Source organism: Leucoraja erinacea, chromosome 17 (genome assembly GCF_028641065.1).
Source record: "Leucoraja erinacea ecotype New England chromosome 17, Leri_hhj_1, whole genome shotgun sequence".
Classification (NCBI taxonomy): domain Eukaryota; kingdom Metazoa; phylum Chordata; class Chondrichthyes; order Rajiformes; family Rajidae; genus Leucoraja; species Leucoraja erinaceus.
The window spans coordinates 35,462,875-35,476,843 of record NC_073393.1 but is presented as its reverse complement, the minus strand read 5'-3'; positions in this window follow the sequence as shown (position 1 = coordinate 35,476,843).

The following is a 13,969-nucleotide window of genomic DNA, read 5'->3' as shown; positions in this document are numbered from 1 at the left end:
ACCCAATACATGGTTGGCTCCTGTTGCTAAAGGGTCTTTATTGGTCATTGTAATTAAGATGGCCGTATACATTGTCCATCCCTGACTGCAATAGGGTCAATGTCTTATTTGAAAAAATCTCAACAATTTCAGATATCCAGTTGGGCCAGAGACCACATTTACTGGTCTGGACCAATTGTTTACCACCAAAAAACAAAATTGATATAATATCAAATACAAAAGTCATCATTTCAACCTATGGGTGACTTGCTTGCAAAGGCAAACCTGCTGTAACGTATTCAGATTCAGATTCAGATTCAATTTTAATTGTCATTGTCAGTGTACAGTACAGAGACAACGAAATGCATTATACACTAAATGACATGAAAAATACTTATTCTTTAACATTCACTCTCCACCCCACCCCACCCCACAGCAGCAGAGACTCGTGTAGCATCTATAGTTCTTTGTGGGCCTCTAGTTGACCAATACAGATACAATACAGATTTAATTCCTTCCCTTGTTCTCACCATCACAGAGAGTATTGGTGTCACCAAAAATCTCTTTTCAGATAAGGCAGATTGAAGGACCATCATGAAATGTTAGTTTGATAAATGTGGAATTCACAAAATACTTGGTCGGCTGCATTTGGAATATTGTGTGCCGTTTTGGTTACCACGCAATGGGAAGGATATCATTGAGCTGTAGAAGACTGGGAAGGAGATTCAAACGGATGATGCTTGGATTGGAGTACTTTAGATAATGGGAGCGAACGGCTGGGGTGGGCTTGATATACTGGAGTGGCAGATGCTGAAAGGTGATCTGATAGAGGTATCATACAGAGAGTCGTACAGTGGGGAAAGAGGCCCTTTTGCCAACTTGTCCATGCTGACCAAATGGTTTAAGCTAGTCCCATTTGCCTGCATTTGGACCATGTCCCTCTAAATCTATTCAATCCATGGCCTTTCCAAGTGTCTTTGAAATGTTGTTATTGTATCTGCCTCAACTATCTTCTCTGCCACCTCATTCCATATACCCACCATTTTCTGAGTGAAAAAAATGCCCCCTCAGGATCTTATTAATATAATCCTCTCTTACCTTAAACCTATGTCATCTTGTTCTTGATTCCCCTACACTTGGTAAAATAATCTGTTCATTCATCCTATCAATTTCCCTTCATGGATGTATACACCTCTGCAAGATCACCCCTTTAGTCTCTTGCACGCCAAGGAATAAAGTCCTAATTTGCCCATCCTCTCCCTATAGCTCAGACCCTCTAGTTTTTGTAACATCCTCATAAATCTTCTCTCCACTCTTTCCCAAAGATACTAGAGGAGCTTCCTCTATATAAGCCATAGAGAGGAGCTTCCTCTAGTATCTTTGCTCTTTCCAGCTTAATGACATTCTTCCTATAACAAGGAGCCCAATACTGAACACAATACTCCAAATGTGGCCTTAGCAACATCTGGAGCAACTTTACTTTAGACTTTAAAGATACTGCGTGGAACCAGGCCCTTCGGCCCACCAAATCTGCACCGACCAGCGATTACACTAGCACTATCCTGCACACTAGCAACAATTTATAATTTTTAGAAGCTAATTACCCTACAAAATTGCACAGATTTGGAGTGTGGGAGAAAATTGGAGCACCGAGAGAAACCCACTCGGTCACAGAGAGAGCGTACAACTGCTGACAGACTGTTATCAGTGGCTGTAAGGCAGCTACTCTACCGCTGTGCCACTGTGCCATTTATATACATGCTATGTAACATTTTCAGAGGCATTAATAAGCCATAGATAAAATTGTACTCCCATGGTAGAGGTATCAAAGACAAGGTGGATAGTTATATTGTAATAATAACAAGGGTCTGCAAATGCTGGTTATCACCAAAGATATAGCAAACGTATTATGGAATAGTTTTAAAGGGGATCTGAGGAATATGTTTTTTTAAACAGAGAGTTTGATATCCAGAGTGCGCTGCCAGAGGAGGTAGTGGAATCAAATACAGTTACTATGAAGAGACATTTAGACAGATACCGAAAAAGGCAAGGCAAAGGATACAGTATTAATGCAGGAAAATTAGTGGCGATGGGCAAAAAGGTCAGTGTCGACGTGATGGGCCGAAGGGCCCATATCGTTACCATAAAACACAATGACTCTTTGCTGGCGTGAAAACTCCCGTGAAGAACTTAATCCAGTTGTCATGTAAATAGCCCGTGCCTGGACTGTCGCATGTTCAATGCCGGTTTAGAATGCGAGTTGCTGGTTCATGAATACACATGACCACAGGTTTTGCAAGCACGTCATTTTGTTCAATATTGGAGATAAAGCCTGAGAAGAAAATTCACCGGAACCAGAAATAGCCGGTATCATTCGGAAGATTGAGCCTGGAAGCTCTCACGCCAGATGTATTATGGAGGCAGGGCTGAGAATCATCAACAATTGAGCACAAATTTTGAGGCAGAAACCTTTAGGTCCCACTTGGGCGCCTAATCCGCGAGTTCTAGTGAGTTTGCCCTCGGCTCATACTCGCAGCATGGTCGACATGAGGTCATAGGAGGTCTTCGTAACTTTCCTTCATGCTCGAGAGTGGTCTCCACGTACTCGAGGCCTCAGCTAGGTTCGGCGTTTTCTTTCACTACGTTAAAAAATGCCCGCGACTAAAAAAAAGGTCGCCATGGAAAAAATCTATACTTTTTTTACTCGTAGGTTTAGTCGTAGCTGGTCATACTAGGTCGGCATGTTAGTCGTAGGTAATCGAGGGTAGTCGAAGATAGTCGGTGGTAATCGTAGATAGTCTTCATCATAGTCGGAGGGAGGTCGAAGGAGATCGAAGGAGGTCGTCTTCACTCTCCACTATTCGGTGTCCAATTTTCCCAAAGTTAGTCGAAGCTAGTCGAAGCTGGTCTTCAACATGGTTGAAGGAGGTTGAAGGAGGTCTTCAGCATGTCATTTTTTCAAACAATTCTAAACTCGCCAATTAGATCGCCCAAGTGGGACAGCCCCTTTAAAATGAGGTGAGTAGGGAAAGAACTGCAGAGGCTGGTTTAAACTGAAGAAAGACACAAAATGCTGGAGTAACTTAGCACAGGCAGCGTATCTGGAGAGAAGGAATGGGTGAAGTTTCTGGTCGAGACCCTTCCAAGGGTCTTTAAAGTGAGGTATTGGGCTCGAGTTAATTCACCAAATTTGGATGAGACCATTTGTGGTTAATTGCCAAGTAAATTATCTAAACCTCAGCTTCAAAGAAAAAAAATATTTATTTGATAGGAACTTTGTGGAATTTGTCTAATGACTGTTGCCCTTTAGGAGGGTTTATTTCCTTCTGGCAGCTATTTTGAGAAAAGGTGGGTGTTTCCTGGTGTGTGCATAAATTGCCTTTATTTGACAATTCCTGTCACAGTATTTATGGTGTTGGCAAACCTTGGAGTTTAGAAAGAGGACGGCTCGATGTCCTTTATGTAATTATACAAAATACTGAGATTAGGACCCAGAATTACAGCAGGCTTCAAAATGCCAATAAATGGGCAAGTTAGTGCCAGAAATTAAAATGTTCTGAAGGAGCTTGGCTGCATGGGAAATAGATTTAATTCCTTCAGTCTCTATCTACTTCAGTGACTTTTGAACAATAACGCTATTGATTGTGGTTCTGTGTTCTGTAATAAAAACAATTAAATACTGGATGTTTCCAGAGCTTGCTTGACAACAAGTGCACGTGCCATCGAAGGTTCATGGTTCACTTGCCTACACAAGTCGTCATAACATCCGTGGGATGTACATTGCAGGCTGGTGACTCTATAAGAGTGATCAGTTGCTTTCCACGTTGTTCGATTTTGTTTGGTGTGAAACTTGCCATAGAACCCGTCTCTGTAGAGAGACAGCCACAGTAAGAAGCCTTGACACTGAAAGCTTTTCATTATTTAATAGAGCATCCAGCTTGTTAGTTTGAATCAACAATTGCTGTTCGGCATCTCGGAGAGAGGGGAAGGATGCTGAGAAGTAGTGTCAGAGATGCAGGTTGATGGAACTGCGGAATTTTGATGCTGTGCCTGAATTGGAATAAAGAATTATAGGTGTGATCCTCCCAAAACTGTGACAACATGCAGATGTGCAGGGACCACACGGAGCTGTGTGATTCAGTTGAAACGAAACACGCTGGAGTGAGTAACACTGCCTGAGCTGTTAGATTTCCAGGTATATAATTGTCTAGAGACCAGCGACAGTGGAAGAAAGATTTTGCGCCACATATTGTCAAGAGTAAATAAAACAGAGCAGACTAAATGAATCCTTGGAGAATGCATTAGATGCACGACAAAGACATTGCAATACACCAAGGAGCGAAAAAGTTGACAGTTACCGGTTCTTTACGCAGATGCAGGAGCAGGGAAAAAAAAAAACTTTTGATACTTTCCTGACAGAGCTTTTAGTCAATAATCACCGTTTTGCAGGTTTGAAAGACTCACTCATTAGAGATAGGGTTATTTGTGAAATCCACGAGACCAACTTGTGGAGGCAGCCACTAAGAGAGACAGAGTTAACTCTGCAAGAGTGTATATGCACTTGCCGAGCTTCTGAGCTATTCGGCACCGACAGAAATGTGGGGCAGACATTGCAGAGGGTGAAAATGACCAAAAGTGAATACTCACGAGATAAATCTACTTCACAACATTAAAGCCTGGACATCTAGTGTTATTTCGATTTGACCTGGGAGCAAAATGTGATGTTCTACTGCAGCCAACCATCAATCTCCTTGTGATGCTGTTAAATTTTTTGTCAATGTGCAAGGTGCGGGAGAGTGGCACAGGGATAGAGTTGCGGCCTTACAGTGCCAAGGATCCAGGTTCGATCCTGACTATGGGTGCTGTCTGTATGGAGTTTATAGGTTCTCCCTGTGATCGCATGGGTTTTCTCTGGGTGCTCCAATTTCCTCCCACATTCCAAAGACGTTAAGGTTTGTAGGTTAATTTGCCTCTATAAATTGCCATTTGCGTGTAGGATAGAACAACTGCGAATGGGTGATCGCTGTTCGGTGTGGACTCAGTGGGCTGAAGGTCCTGTTTCCACCATGTGTCTCTAAGGTAAACTAAACTAGTTAGACTAAAGGGTGTTTGTTTGGATGGATTTCGTCATGTAGACATCGATGAGGAGAGACATCTATGTTAGAGAAGACCACCATTTGCAATCTAGACCAAAGATCATGTGCAGAAAAGAAACTTGTAATTCTGTAAAAAAGAACCACCCATTGGAAATACTTCATTCTCATTGAGTCCCAGATGACCTCTGGGCAAAGGTCAGATCTAGAGGAGGAACATATCTGGTGATACCTTATTATTCTTCAAATTGTTCCAAGATAGACCGTGTAGAGAACAATCACTCACTGATGGCCTTTTGCAAGTCCAAAGGATATGGCTTTGCCCATCAGTTTTTCAGCTATCATAGGTAATCGGTCCTATGGAAAGTTACCTGAATTACCCAGTGATCGAAGTACCGACCCATTATCTGAAGCAGCACCTCAAAGGAAACCATATCTAGCCAAAAGTTGCTTCCAACAACAGGAAGGCTTCTAGAAATAAAAGCAAAAACCAATGTAGGGAAATGGGCAAACTCCACGGACAGCACCCAAAGTCAGAATGCAACATGAGTCTCTGGCGCTGTGAGGAGGCAGCAGCTCTACCAACTACACCACGGTGTTGCCTTACCGTAGGGTCATGGGTTTGTGCCAAACTGCCTATTTGAGCACACAATCCAGCTGACCCTGTAGTACAAACCCTGAGGAGTGCTGCACTTTCAGAAGTGCTGGCCTAGCCGCATTCTGAGTGTGCTCCAGTCCGTAGTGAAAGATCATATGGAGCACAGGAAGGAAATCTCCTGGTGTTTAATCAACTATTAAAATATCAGTCAAGTGCACCACCAGAAGATGCTGAGAAGTGAGGTAGTTGGATTAGTTACGTACGAGTAGGTCATTAATTAGATTAGGGCTTCAGCATGGAAGGACATCTTGTGCTCAGCTCCTCCAGTGAATACCAAGTTTGCTCCCATATATGTTGGCATCTCTCTCTAGGAAAGGCAGGATATTTCTACTGGGTCACTGGGACTGCAGGAGAGTCACGGCTGTTGTAAGTGGAATGCACAAAAGCCATGCCTGTCGTCACACTCAATTACTATGAGCTTTGGGTGTAAGTTTTTAATCAAACTTTAGAATGTAGACCAAATCTGTGATCCAGAAACTTGCACTCCACACAGTCAAATCTGTTGCTTGAAATCATAGAGGGAACGTTAATGGGATTGTGGTGGTGGTCCATGGTGATTTCTGTCATCTCACCGTTTTGTATAATTTATTGGTTTTCTAGTGTTATTTTCATTAAGTCCAGACCAAATGGACAGTGTGAGTCAGCCTGCTGTAAATCTACCTAGGTTGGTGAATGGGAGGACAGTGGTGTGGTGTAGTGCGTTTTGGTTGAGTTTTTAAAAATATAACCAATCAGTATTACTGTTCTAGGTGCGGCAAGGTGGCACAGCAGTAGAGTTTATACCTTACAGCGCTGGATGCCCGGGTTCAATCCTGACTAGGAGTGCTGTCTGTACGGAGTTTGCACGTTCTCCGAGAGCTCCCACACTCCAAAGACATACAAGTTTGTAGGCTAATTGGCTTGATAAAGTTGTAAATTGTCGCTAGTGTGTGTAGGATAGCGTTAAGGGCCTGTCGCACTGTACGAGGTAATTCAAGAGCTCTCCCGAGTTTTAAAAAATCGAACTCGTGGTAAGCACGTATTCAGATTCAGATTCAATTTTAATTGTCATTGTCAGTGTACAGTACAGAGACAACGAAATGCATTAGACAACGAAATGCACGTAAGAATGTACGCAGCGGGTACGTCGGAGCTCGGGACGTCTCTTAGCGGCTCGTAACGCTAACGGAAGGTACTCGGGAAATGCGGTAAGCTCGTGAAGACTCGTGAAGATTTTTCAACTTGTTGAAAGATGTCCATGAAGGCCCCCCCCCCCCCCCCCCCCCCCCCCCCCCCCCCGAGTACCTACGGGCGGCTATTACCGTAATTCTCTGAGTTCGAATCAGGGGAAACTCAGGAGAACTTGAATTAGCTCGTACAGTGGGACAGCCCCATTAGTGTGCAGTGATTGCTGGTCAGCGCGGACTCGGTGGGATGAATGGCCTATTACCGCGCTGTATCTCTGAACCAACGTAAAGTAAAAAGAAGACTGGCAGGTGATAAATTCCAGCATGAGGACAAACATGGGGCACAATTCACCAAAGGAGCTATTCAATCCTTAAAATTCCCCAAACCACAGTCCGTCTACTGTATAATCTGGGAAATTTAGCTGGCAAGTGATTTGTCTACAAACAACACCATTTTCCTCAGAGGCGGAGTAGAGAGTGTTTGGGAATTGTGCAATAACTTTGCAGTTCCCTTTCAATGCTTCCAGGTGCTCAGGTGGGCATGCGGGCTTAATGGCTTCTGAATAAAAACCTATTGCCTATGCCATCAGTTTGTTTGTTCAATGTAAAATTTCCACCATGAGTTTGCAAGCAGAGTGTAAATGATGAAATTGTGTTGGCTAATTGAGATTAACATATGCCTTTCATCGGAAAGAGTTGTTACTGTATGTGTTTAATGAGACCCAATCCCATTCACCACTTGAGAAAAATGAATGGGGTGAAAATTGCACTCTTCATCCGTTTGTGATTGAACTTTGTAATGGCATGGGAGCTCGATTTGTATAAGGCAGCACTTGTCAACGGCAGCACAAATATCCGTTGAATTGATCAAACCTCTTGCATAATCTATTGAGACAGCATCGCACAAGTATCAACAATAGTGTCATCATCACCCCTTCATCTCCAATCTGCATCGACGTCCCTACTTTGATCAAATTATCCCTATGGGAGTTTATAAATAATTAGAAGTAAAACCTGATTTGCCTTGAAATTGCCAGTTGGTCCTGTAAAGTGCGTTCTTTAGTATTCTGCAGGTGAACAATACGCATTTGGAAATGTCAAGGATTGAAAGGCAGCGCGTTAAGGTAAGGGGCAAAGTTTCTCTACATCAGATAGTGGTGGGTGCCTGCAACATGCAGCCAGAGGAACTGGTGGAGGCAGATATGATAATTGTGTAGCACCACCTGCTGGTGCTCGCAGGTAGTCGAACCCTGCGGTCGGGTGACTCTGGGGAGGGGTTGTGTTTCGCGAGCTTTCTGGGCGCTGCCCCTTCAGTCACTCTGGACCACCGTTGTTGTCTGGGTCTGTTTATTGGTTGTGTTGAGATACTTCGTTAGTTTACTTGTTTTGCTAATAAACTCGTTTGAACAATCGACTCTCGTCTCATCCGCCAAATTGGTGACCCCGACGGGTCCATGCGGAGATTGGACGACTGCATGCGGGTTAATTACCTTCCCGCTGCCGCTCCCAACGCCCATCAAAACGCAGTCAAACTCAAACTGCCCATGTTTTGGCCCGATCGACCTCAGGTGTGGTTCGCCCACGTTGAGGCCCAGTTTCATCCGCACCACATCGTTGCGGACGAGACAAGATACTTCCACGTGGTGGGAGCCCTGCCGCAGGAGTCAGCCTCCCGTCTACTGCCTTATCTTCGGGACCCATCTGCAACCGGTAAGTACGACGGCCTCAGGGCCCTCTTTTTGCACACCTTAGGGTGCCGCCGGGACCGTGCTGCCCACATCCTTCACATGGACGGTTTGGGAGATCGGCGGCTGTCCGTCCTCATGGCCAGGATGCTCGCGTTCATGGACGGCCACCGCCCGTGCCTGTTGTTTGAACAGGGGTTTCTGAAGCCGATGCCCGACGATATCCGTCTAATGCTCGCCGGCGCGGTCTTCAACAATCCCCAGCAGCTCACGGAGCAAGCTCATGAGCTCTGGATGACTCGGCATCAGGCCATCTGCGCCATTGACCACGTGCCCGCACCAACGCGCCTTTCACCTCGGCTGCTCCACGAGGAGGGCACGCCATCATCGTCCATCGAAGAACCACAGCAGCGTCCCGAGACTCGCGGTAGGCACCGTTGGTTTCGCGTTTCAGGGAAATGCCTCAGCCAATCGTCTGTATAGACCCCGCCATTCCATCCGTTTCGGCTCTCGACCACAACGTCGACTATGGCGAGCTGGCAGCAGCGCAGCAGGCTGATGCCATTATGGCGGACTATCGCACCACCGGGACTGGCGGTGCGGCCGGTGTCATGGTCCTGTGCAACGTCTCCACAGGACACGCCCGTCCGGTCATCCCCGTTAGTTGGAGATGGCGGGTTTTCGACACGGTCCATGGCCTGGCCACCCGTCCATACGTGCGATGTCCACCCTGTTGGCTGCCAAGTTCGTCTGGCACGGTCTCTGTAAGCAGGTGGCTGCCTGGGCCCGCGCCTGTATTCCGTGCAGACCTCCAAGGTCCAGCGACACGGACGGCCTCCGGTGCAGGATTTCGCTGTCCCCGAGGGCAGGTCCCTGCATGTGCATGTGGACCTCATGGGTCCCTTGCCACATTCCCAAGGTGCCACACACCTGCTCACCATCGTGGACCGTTTCACGAGGTGGCCGGAGGCGATTCCACTTTCGCCCGCACTGAGTACACCTGTTTCCAGCTTTGTTCCGCCGGCCCCAATTGTTACGACCGACCCTGTTTTGCCGGCCCCTACTGTGACGCCTGTCCCGCCTTCAAGAACCACGCGTTCCGGAAATAGCATCCGGGTCCCTGCTCGATTCCGTACCTCTGGTTCTGGGGGGGGGCACTGTAGCGGCACCTGCTGGGGCTCGCAGGTAGTCGAACCCTGCGGTCGGGTGCGTCGGACATGTGACTCTAGGGAGGGGTTGTGTTCCTTGCGCTTTCAGTTGCTCTGGACCACCGTTGTGGCTGGATCTGTTTATTGGTTGTGTTGAGATACTTCGTCAGTTTACTTGCGTCTCATCCACCAAAGTAGCATTTAAAAGGACAGGCACATGGGCGTGCAGGGAGTTGAGTGATATGGACCATGTGCATGCAGAGGAGATTAGTTTAATTTGGCCTCTTGTTCGGCAAGAATATTGTGGGATGAAGAGCATGCTCCTGTACTGTCCTGCTCTGGGTTCTATGTTCTATTTCCGTCAACATGTCATGTTGAAAGTTTTCGACTGCAGACTTTGCCATGATAGATGTAGCAATAGAGAGACGCAAAAAGCTGCAGTAACTTAGCAGGACAGGCAGCATCTCTGGAAAGAAGGAACGTGGTGATGTTTCGGGTTGAGACCCTTCTTAGGTTCTGAAGAAGGGTCTCGAACTGAAATGTCACCCATTCCTTCTCTCCAGAGATGCTGTGTGTCCCGCTGAGTTAGTCCAGGTTTTTGTGTCTTCCTTCGGTTAAAACCAGCATCTGCAGTTCCTTCCTACACCTAAACGTAGCAATATTGACAACGCAGAACAAGGCATAGTAATGTTGAGGGACTTATCTATTTATTTCAAAGTGCTGGGTGGCACAGTGGTGCAGCAGTAAAGTTGCTGTCTGACAGCGCCAGAGATCCGGGTTCGGTCCTGACTTTGGGTGGCATCTGTATGGAATCTCCCCGTGACCTGAGTGGGTTTGTAAAAGGCAGCAAGCAGTTGTCCGTAGCAGCACAAATATCCATTGAATTGATCCACACTGCAAAGACGTATAGGTTTATCCCCAGTGTGTGTAGGATAACGTCAGTGTGCGGGAAAGCACAGACTCGATGGGCCGAAGCGCCTGTTTCAGAAACGTATCTCTGAACTAAACTAAACTGAATTTAACCGTAAAATTGCTGTCTAAGTAAAGCTCATCAGCTGCCTGCGTGCCAGGGGCCATACAGTCCTCCAGGTTTATATCTGCACTACAGGGACGAGGTGATGCCTTTTGATGTTTCATTCAGGGAACAGACAATCTTCTGACTCAAGGCTCCACCCAGAGACCAGGTCCAACATTTAAACTGATATTTGAGGTGGTGCTGCACATCATAAGCTTTGAACCTTTGAAATAAGCCTTCCTTGGTACTGGTGAGGATTTCTTGTAGTATTTAAAGAAAAGCAAAGATTTCTTCCTTGATGTCCTGGACAATACTTCTCTCCCAACTGATAGTAAAAGAAACAGATGTGTCAACGACATGATACTTTTTCCGGTGTTATGCAATTGGAAAACTTTTTTTTTTCAGAAACATAATGAAATAATGATCATTTCCAGGTGATATTTTGCTTCTCTGGAAAATTGATCACAGTTTTCTTGATGCGTATTACTTGTGCTATCCCTGGCATTTTTGATCTGCAAAGGATGATGTTACTTTCTGTGCAACCCCTCTTCTGGAATAGAGTGGAGTAGGTTGGAGCATGTTGCCCTGTTGGTACATGTCATTGTGTAGTCATGCCACTACAAGGGTAGCATAGTGCTGGATTGTTATGCCAGGCAGGTACGAAAATCACTTATACAAAGACTTCACATCTCTCATCCCAGACCATGCAAAGCCTCTCTTCACATCCTCTAATCTTCAAAGCGCTGGAGGAACTCAGTCGGTCTGGAGAGGGAATGTACAGGAAACATTTTGCGGTGGGTACCCTTCTTCAGACCCAAGATGTCGTCTGTCCATTCCTTCTGCCGTTATACAGGGCCCTGGTGAGACCACACCTGGAATATTGTGTGCGAATTTGGGGAAGTCTCCTAATTTGGGGAAGGACATTCTTGCTATTGAGGGAATGCAGCGTAGGTTCACCTGGTTAATTCCCAGGATGGCGGAACTGACATATGATGAAAGAATGGAGCGACTGGGCTTATATTCACTGGAATTTAGAAGGATGAGAGGGGATCTTATAGAAACATATAACATTCTTAAGGGATTGGACAGGCTAGATGCAGGAAAATGTTCCCAATTTAGGGGGACTCCAGAACCAGGGGGTCACAGTTTAAGAATAAGGTGTGGACCATTTAGGACTGAGATGAGGAAAAACATTTTCACCCAGAGAGTTGTAAATCTGTGGAATTTTCTGCCACAGAAGACAGTGGAGGCCAATTCACTGGATATAGGTATTCAAGAGTTAGATCTAGCTCTTAGGGCTAATGGAATCAAGGGATATGGGGAGAAAGCAGGAACAGGGTAGTGATTTTGGATGCTCAGCCATGATCATACTGAATGGCAGTGCTGGCTTGAAGGGCCGAATGGCCTATTCCTGCACCTATTTTCGATGTTTCTATGTTTCTCTAGTTGCTGCCTGACCTGCTGAGTTTCTCCTGCACTTTGTGTTTTGCTCACAATTCCAGCATCTTCACTTACTTCTGTCTCTAATCTTGTTTCCTCCCCATCTATTGATCTTATTTTAAAGATTCCCCCTCATTCACCCCAGCCATCCCCGCCATTGCAAATCTTCATCGCTGATCTTCCTGCTGAAACATGCTCACTCTATCAATATCCATGGTCGTTGATGCACAACTACTCCACCCACATATCCGAGAGTGGTCACCTTGTCACGGTGGAGAAACTTACACGTGTCTAACATCCTGGGAGGTAAACTGCCTGGAGCTCACAATGGGTGCTGTCTGCACAGAGTTTGTACAACTCCCCGTGGCCATGTGGATTTTTCTCTGGGTGCTCCGGTTTCCTCCCACTCTCCAAAGATGTACAGGGTTGGCACAAATAGTAATTTGTCCCTAGTGTGCAGGATAGTTTTAGTGTGTAGGGTGATCACTGGTCGGCGTGCATTTCTGAGCTAAACTAAATTATAGCAAAACTACCTGGAGCTAAACTCCAGGCGGGGTCACCATGGTGGGCAGTTCAAGAGGGAGGTTTCTGACAAAGCATGACCCAAGTAGAAGACATCGATGGTGAAACAGAGGGAGGATGGTGGCTGACCCATCAATGGAGTTTCACAATGTCTGAGGAGGTGGACGAAGACTGCAATGGGGTGAGAATAGACTGCAACCATTTTTCTTTAAACCAAAAATAGATTTATTCAAGTATTTACAAAACTATTTACTATACGCAATTATTCAAAACTAACCCACCACCATAGGACAAATGGTACAAATATTCATAAATAATTCTTTCGCAATTCTTATTGAGGATTCATTTCACCTCCTGTGGTGTCCAGCGGTCCTGGAAATCCCCACACGATGCCCGTGGACAGCGCAAAGTCCCTCTCCAAAACCACCCGGGGCTCGGATGTAACCGCAGAAAAGGGGAAGGCAGCCAGCTCGGGCAGAGCCATAGACTGCAACCATTGTGAAGTCCACTCCATTGGACCTGTGCCTGTCGCTTTGGGCACCAGTCTCCTCACACTAAAAGATGTGATGCACAGGAGTCCACCTGGAGGAACGTAGCACAGACAGACCCACCAGGAGGACAATCATACTTGACTTTGAGTGGTCATTGTTGAATCTGCCCATCTACTAAACCCACCAGTGTCCACTGGAAGCTCTGTGCCATTATTTGGTCATAATCACTTTACCATTGTGGAACCACTTTTGTTCAAAAGGCTGGTGTTCCCCCCCTATTAACAATCCAAAGCACTCTTGGGGATATTTTAAGATTTCAAAAGGATGCCATATATGGGAATTTTTTAAATTTTATTGTCACAGATGAGTCATTTCAAAAAGCAGGAAAATATTAAATATAACATTCAGGGGAGAAAGGATCCATTTCCATACCGTATATGAAACTCGGTCAGAAACATCTTCTTCAAAGTAATCCAAAGTGTTAACTTTCCGTATTAAAAGAAACATGCATGACAGTGGCTCATTTTCAATCGAGTTCCACATATGATATATGTTACTGAGTGAGTTTTCACATTAGAACCCACAAACAGCTTTGGGGTTAAAGGTTATCCGCTCAGTTGAGTTGGATAAATTCTACTTTTCACAGATGCCATCATGAACCCTTTATTTACACATTCCTTGAACTTTTGCACTAGGATTTTGGCTTGATGTATCTGTTGCCAAGATTCCGGCTCATTGTGTTTGTTCGTAAAGTATCAGTACAGATTTGGGA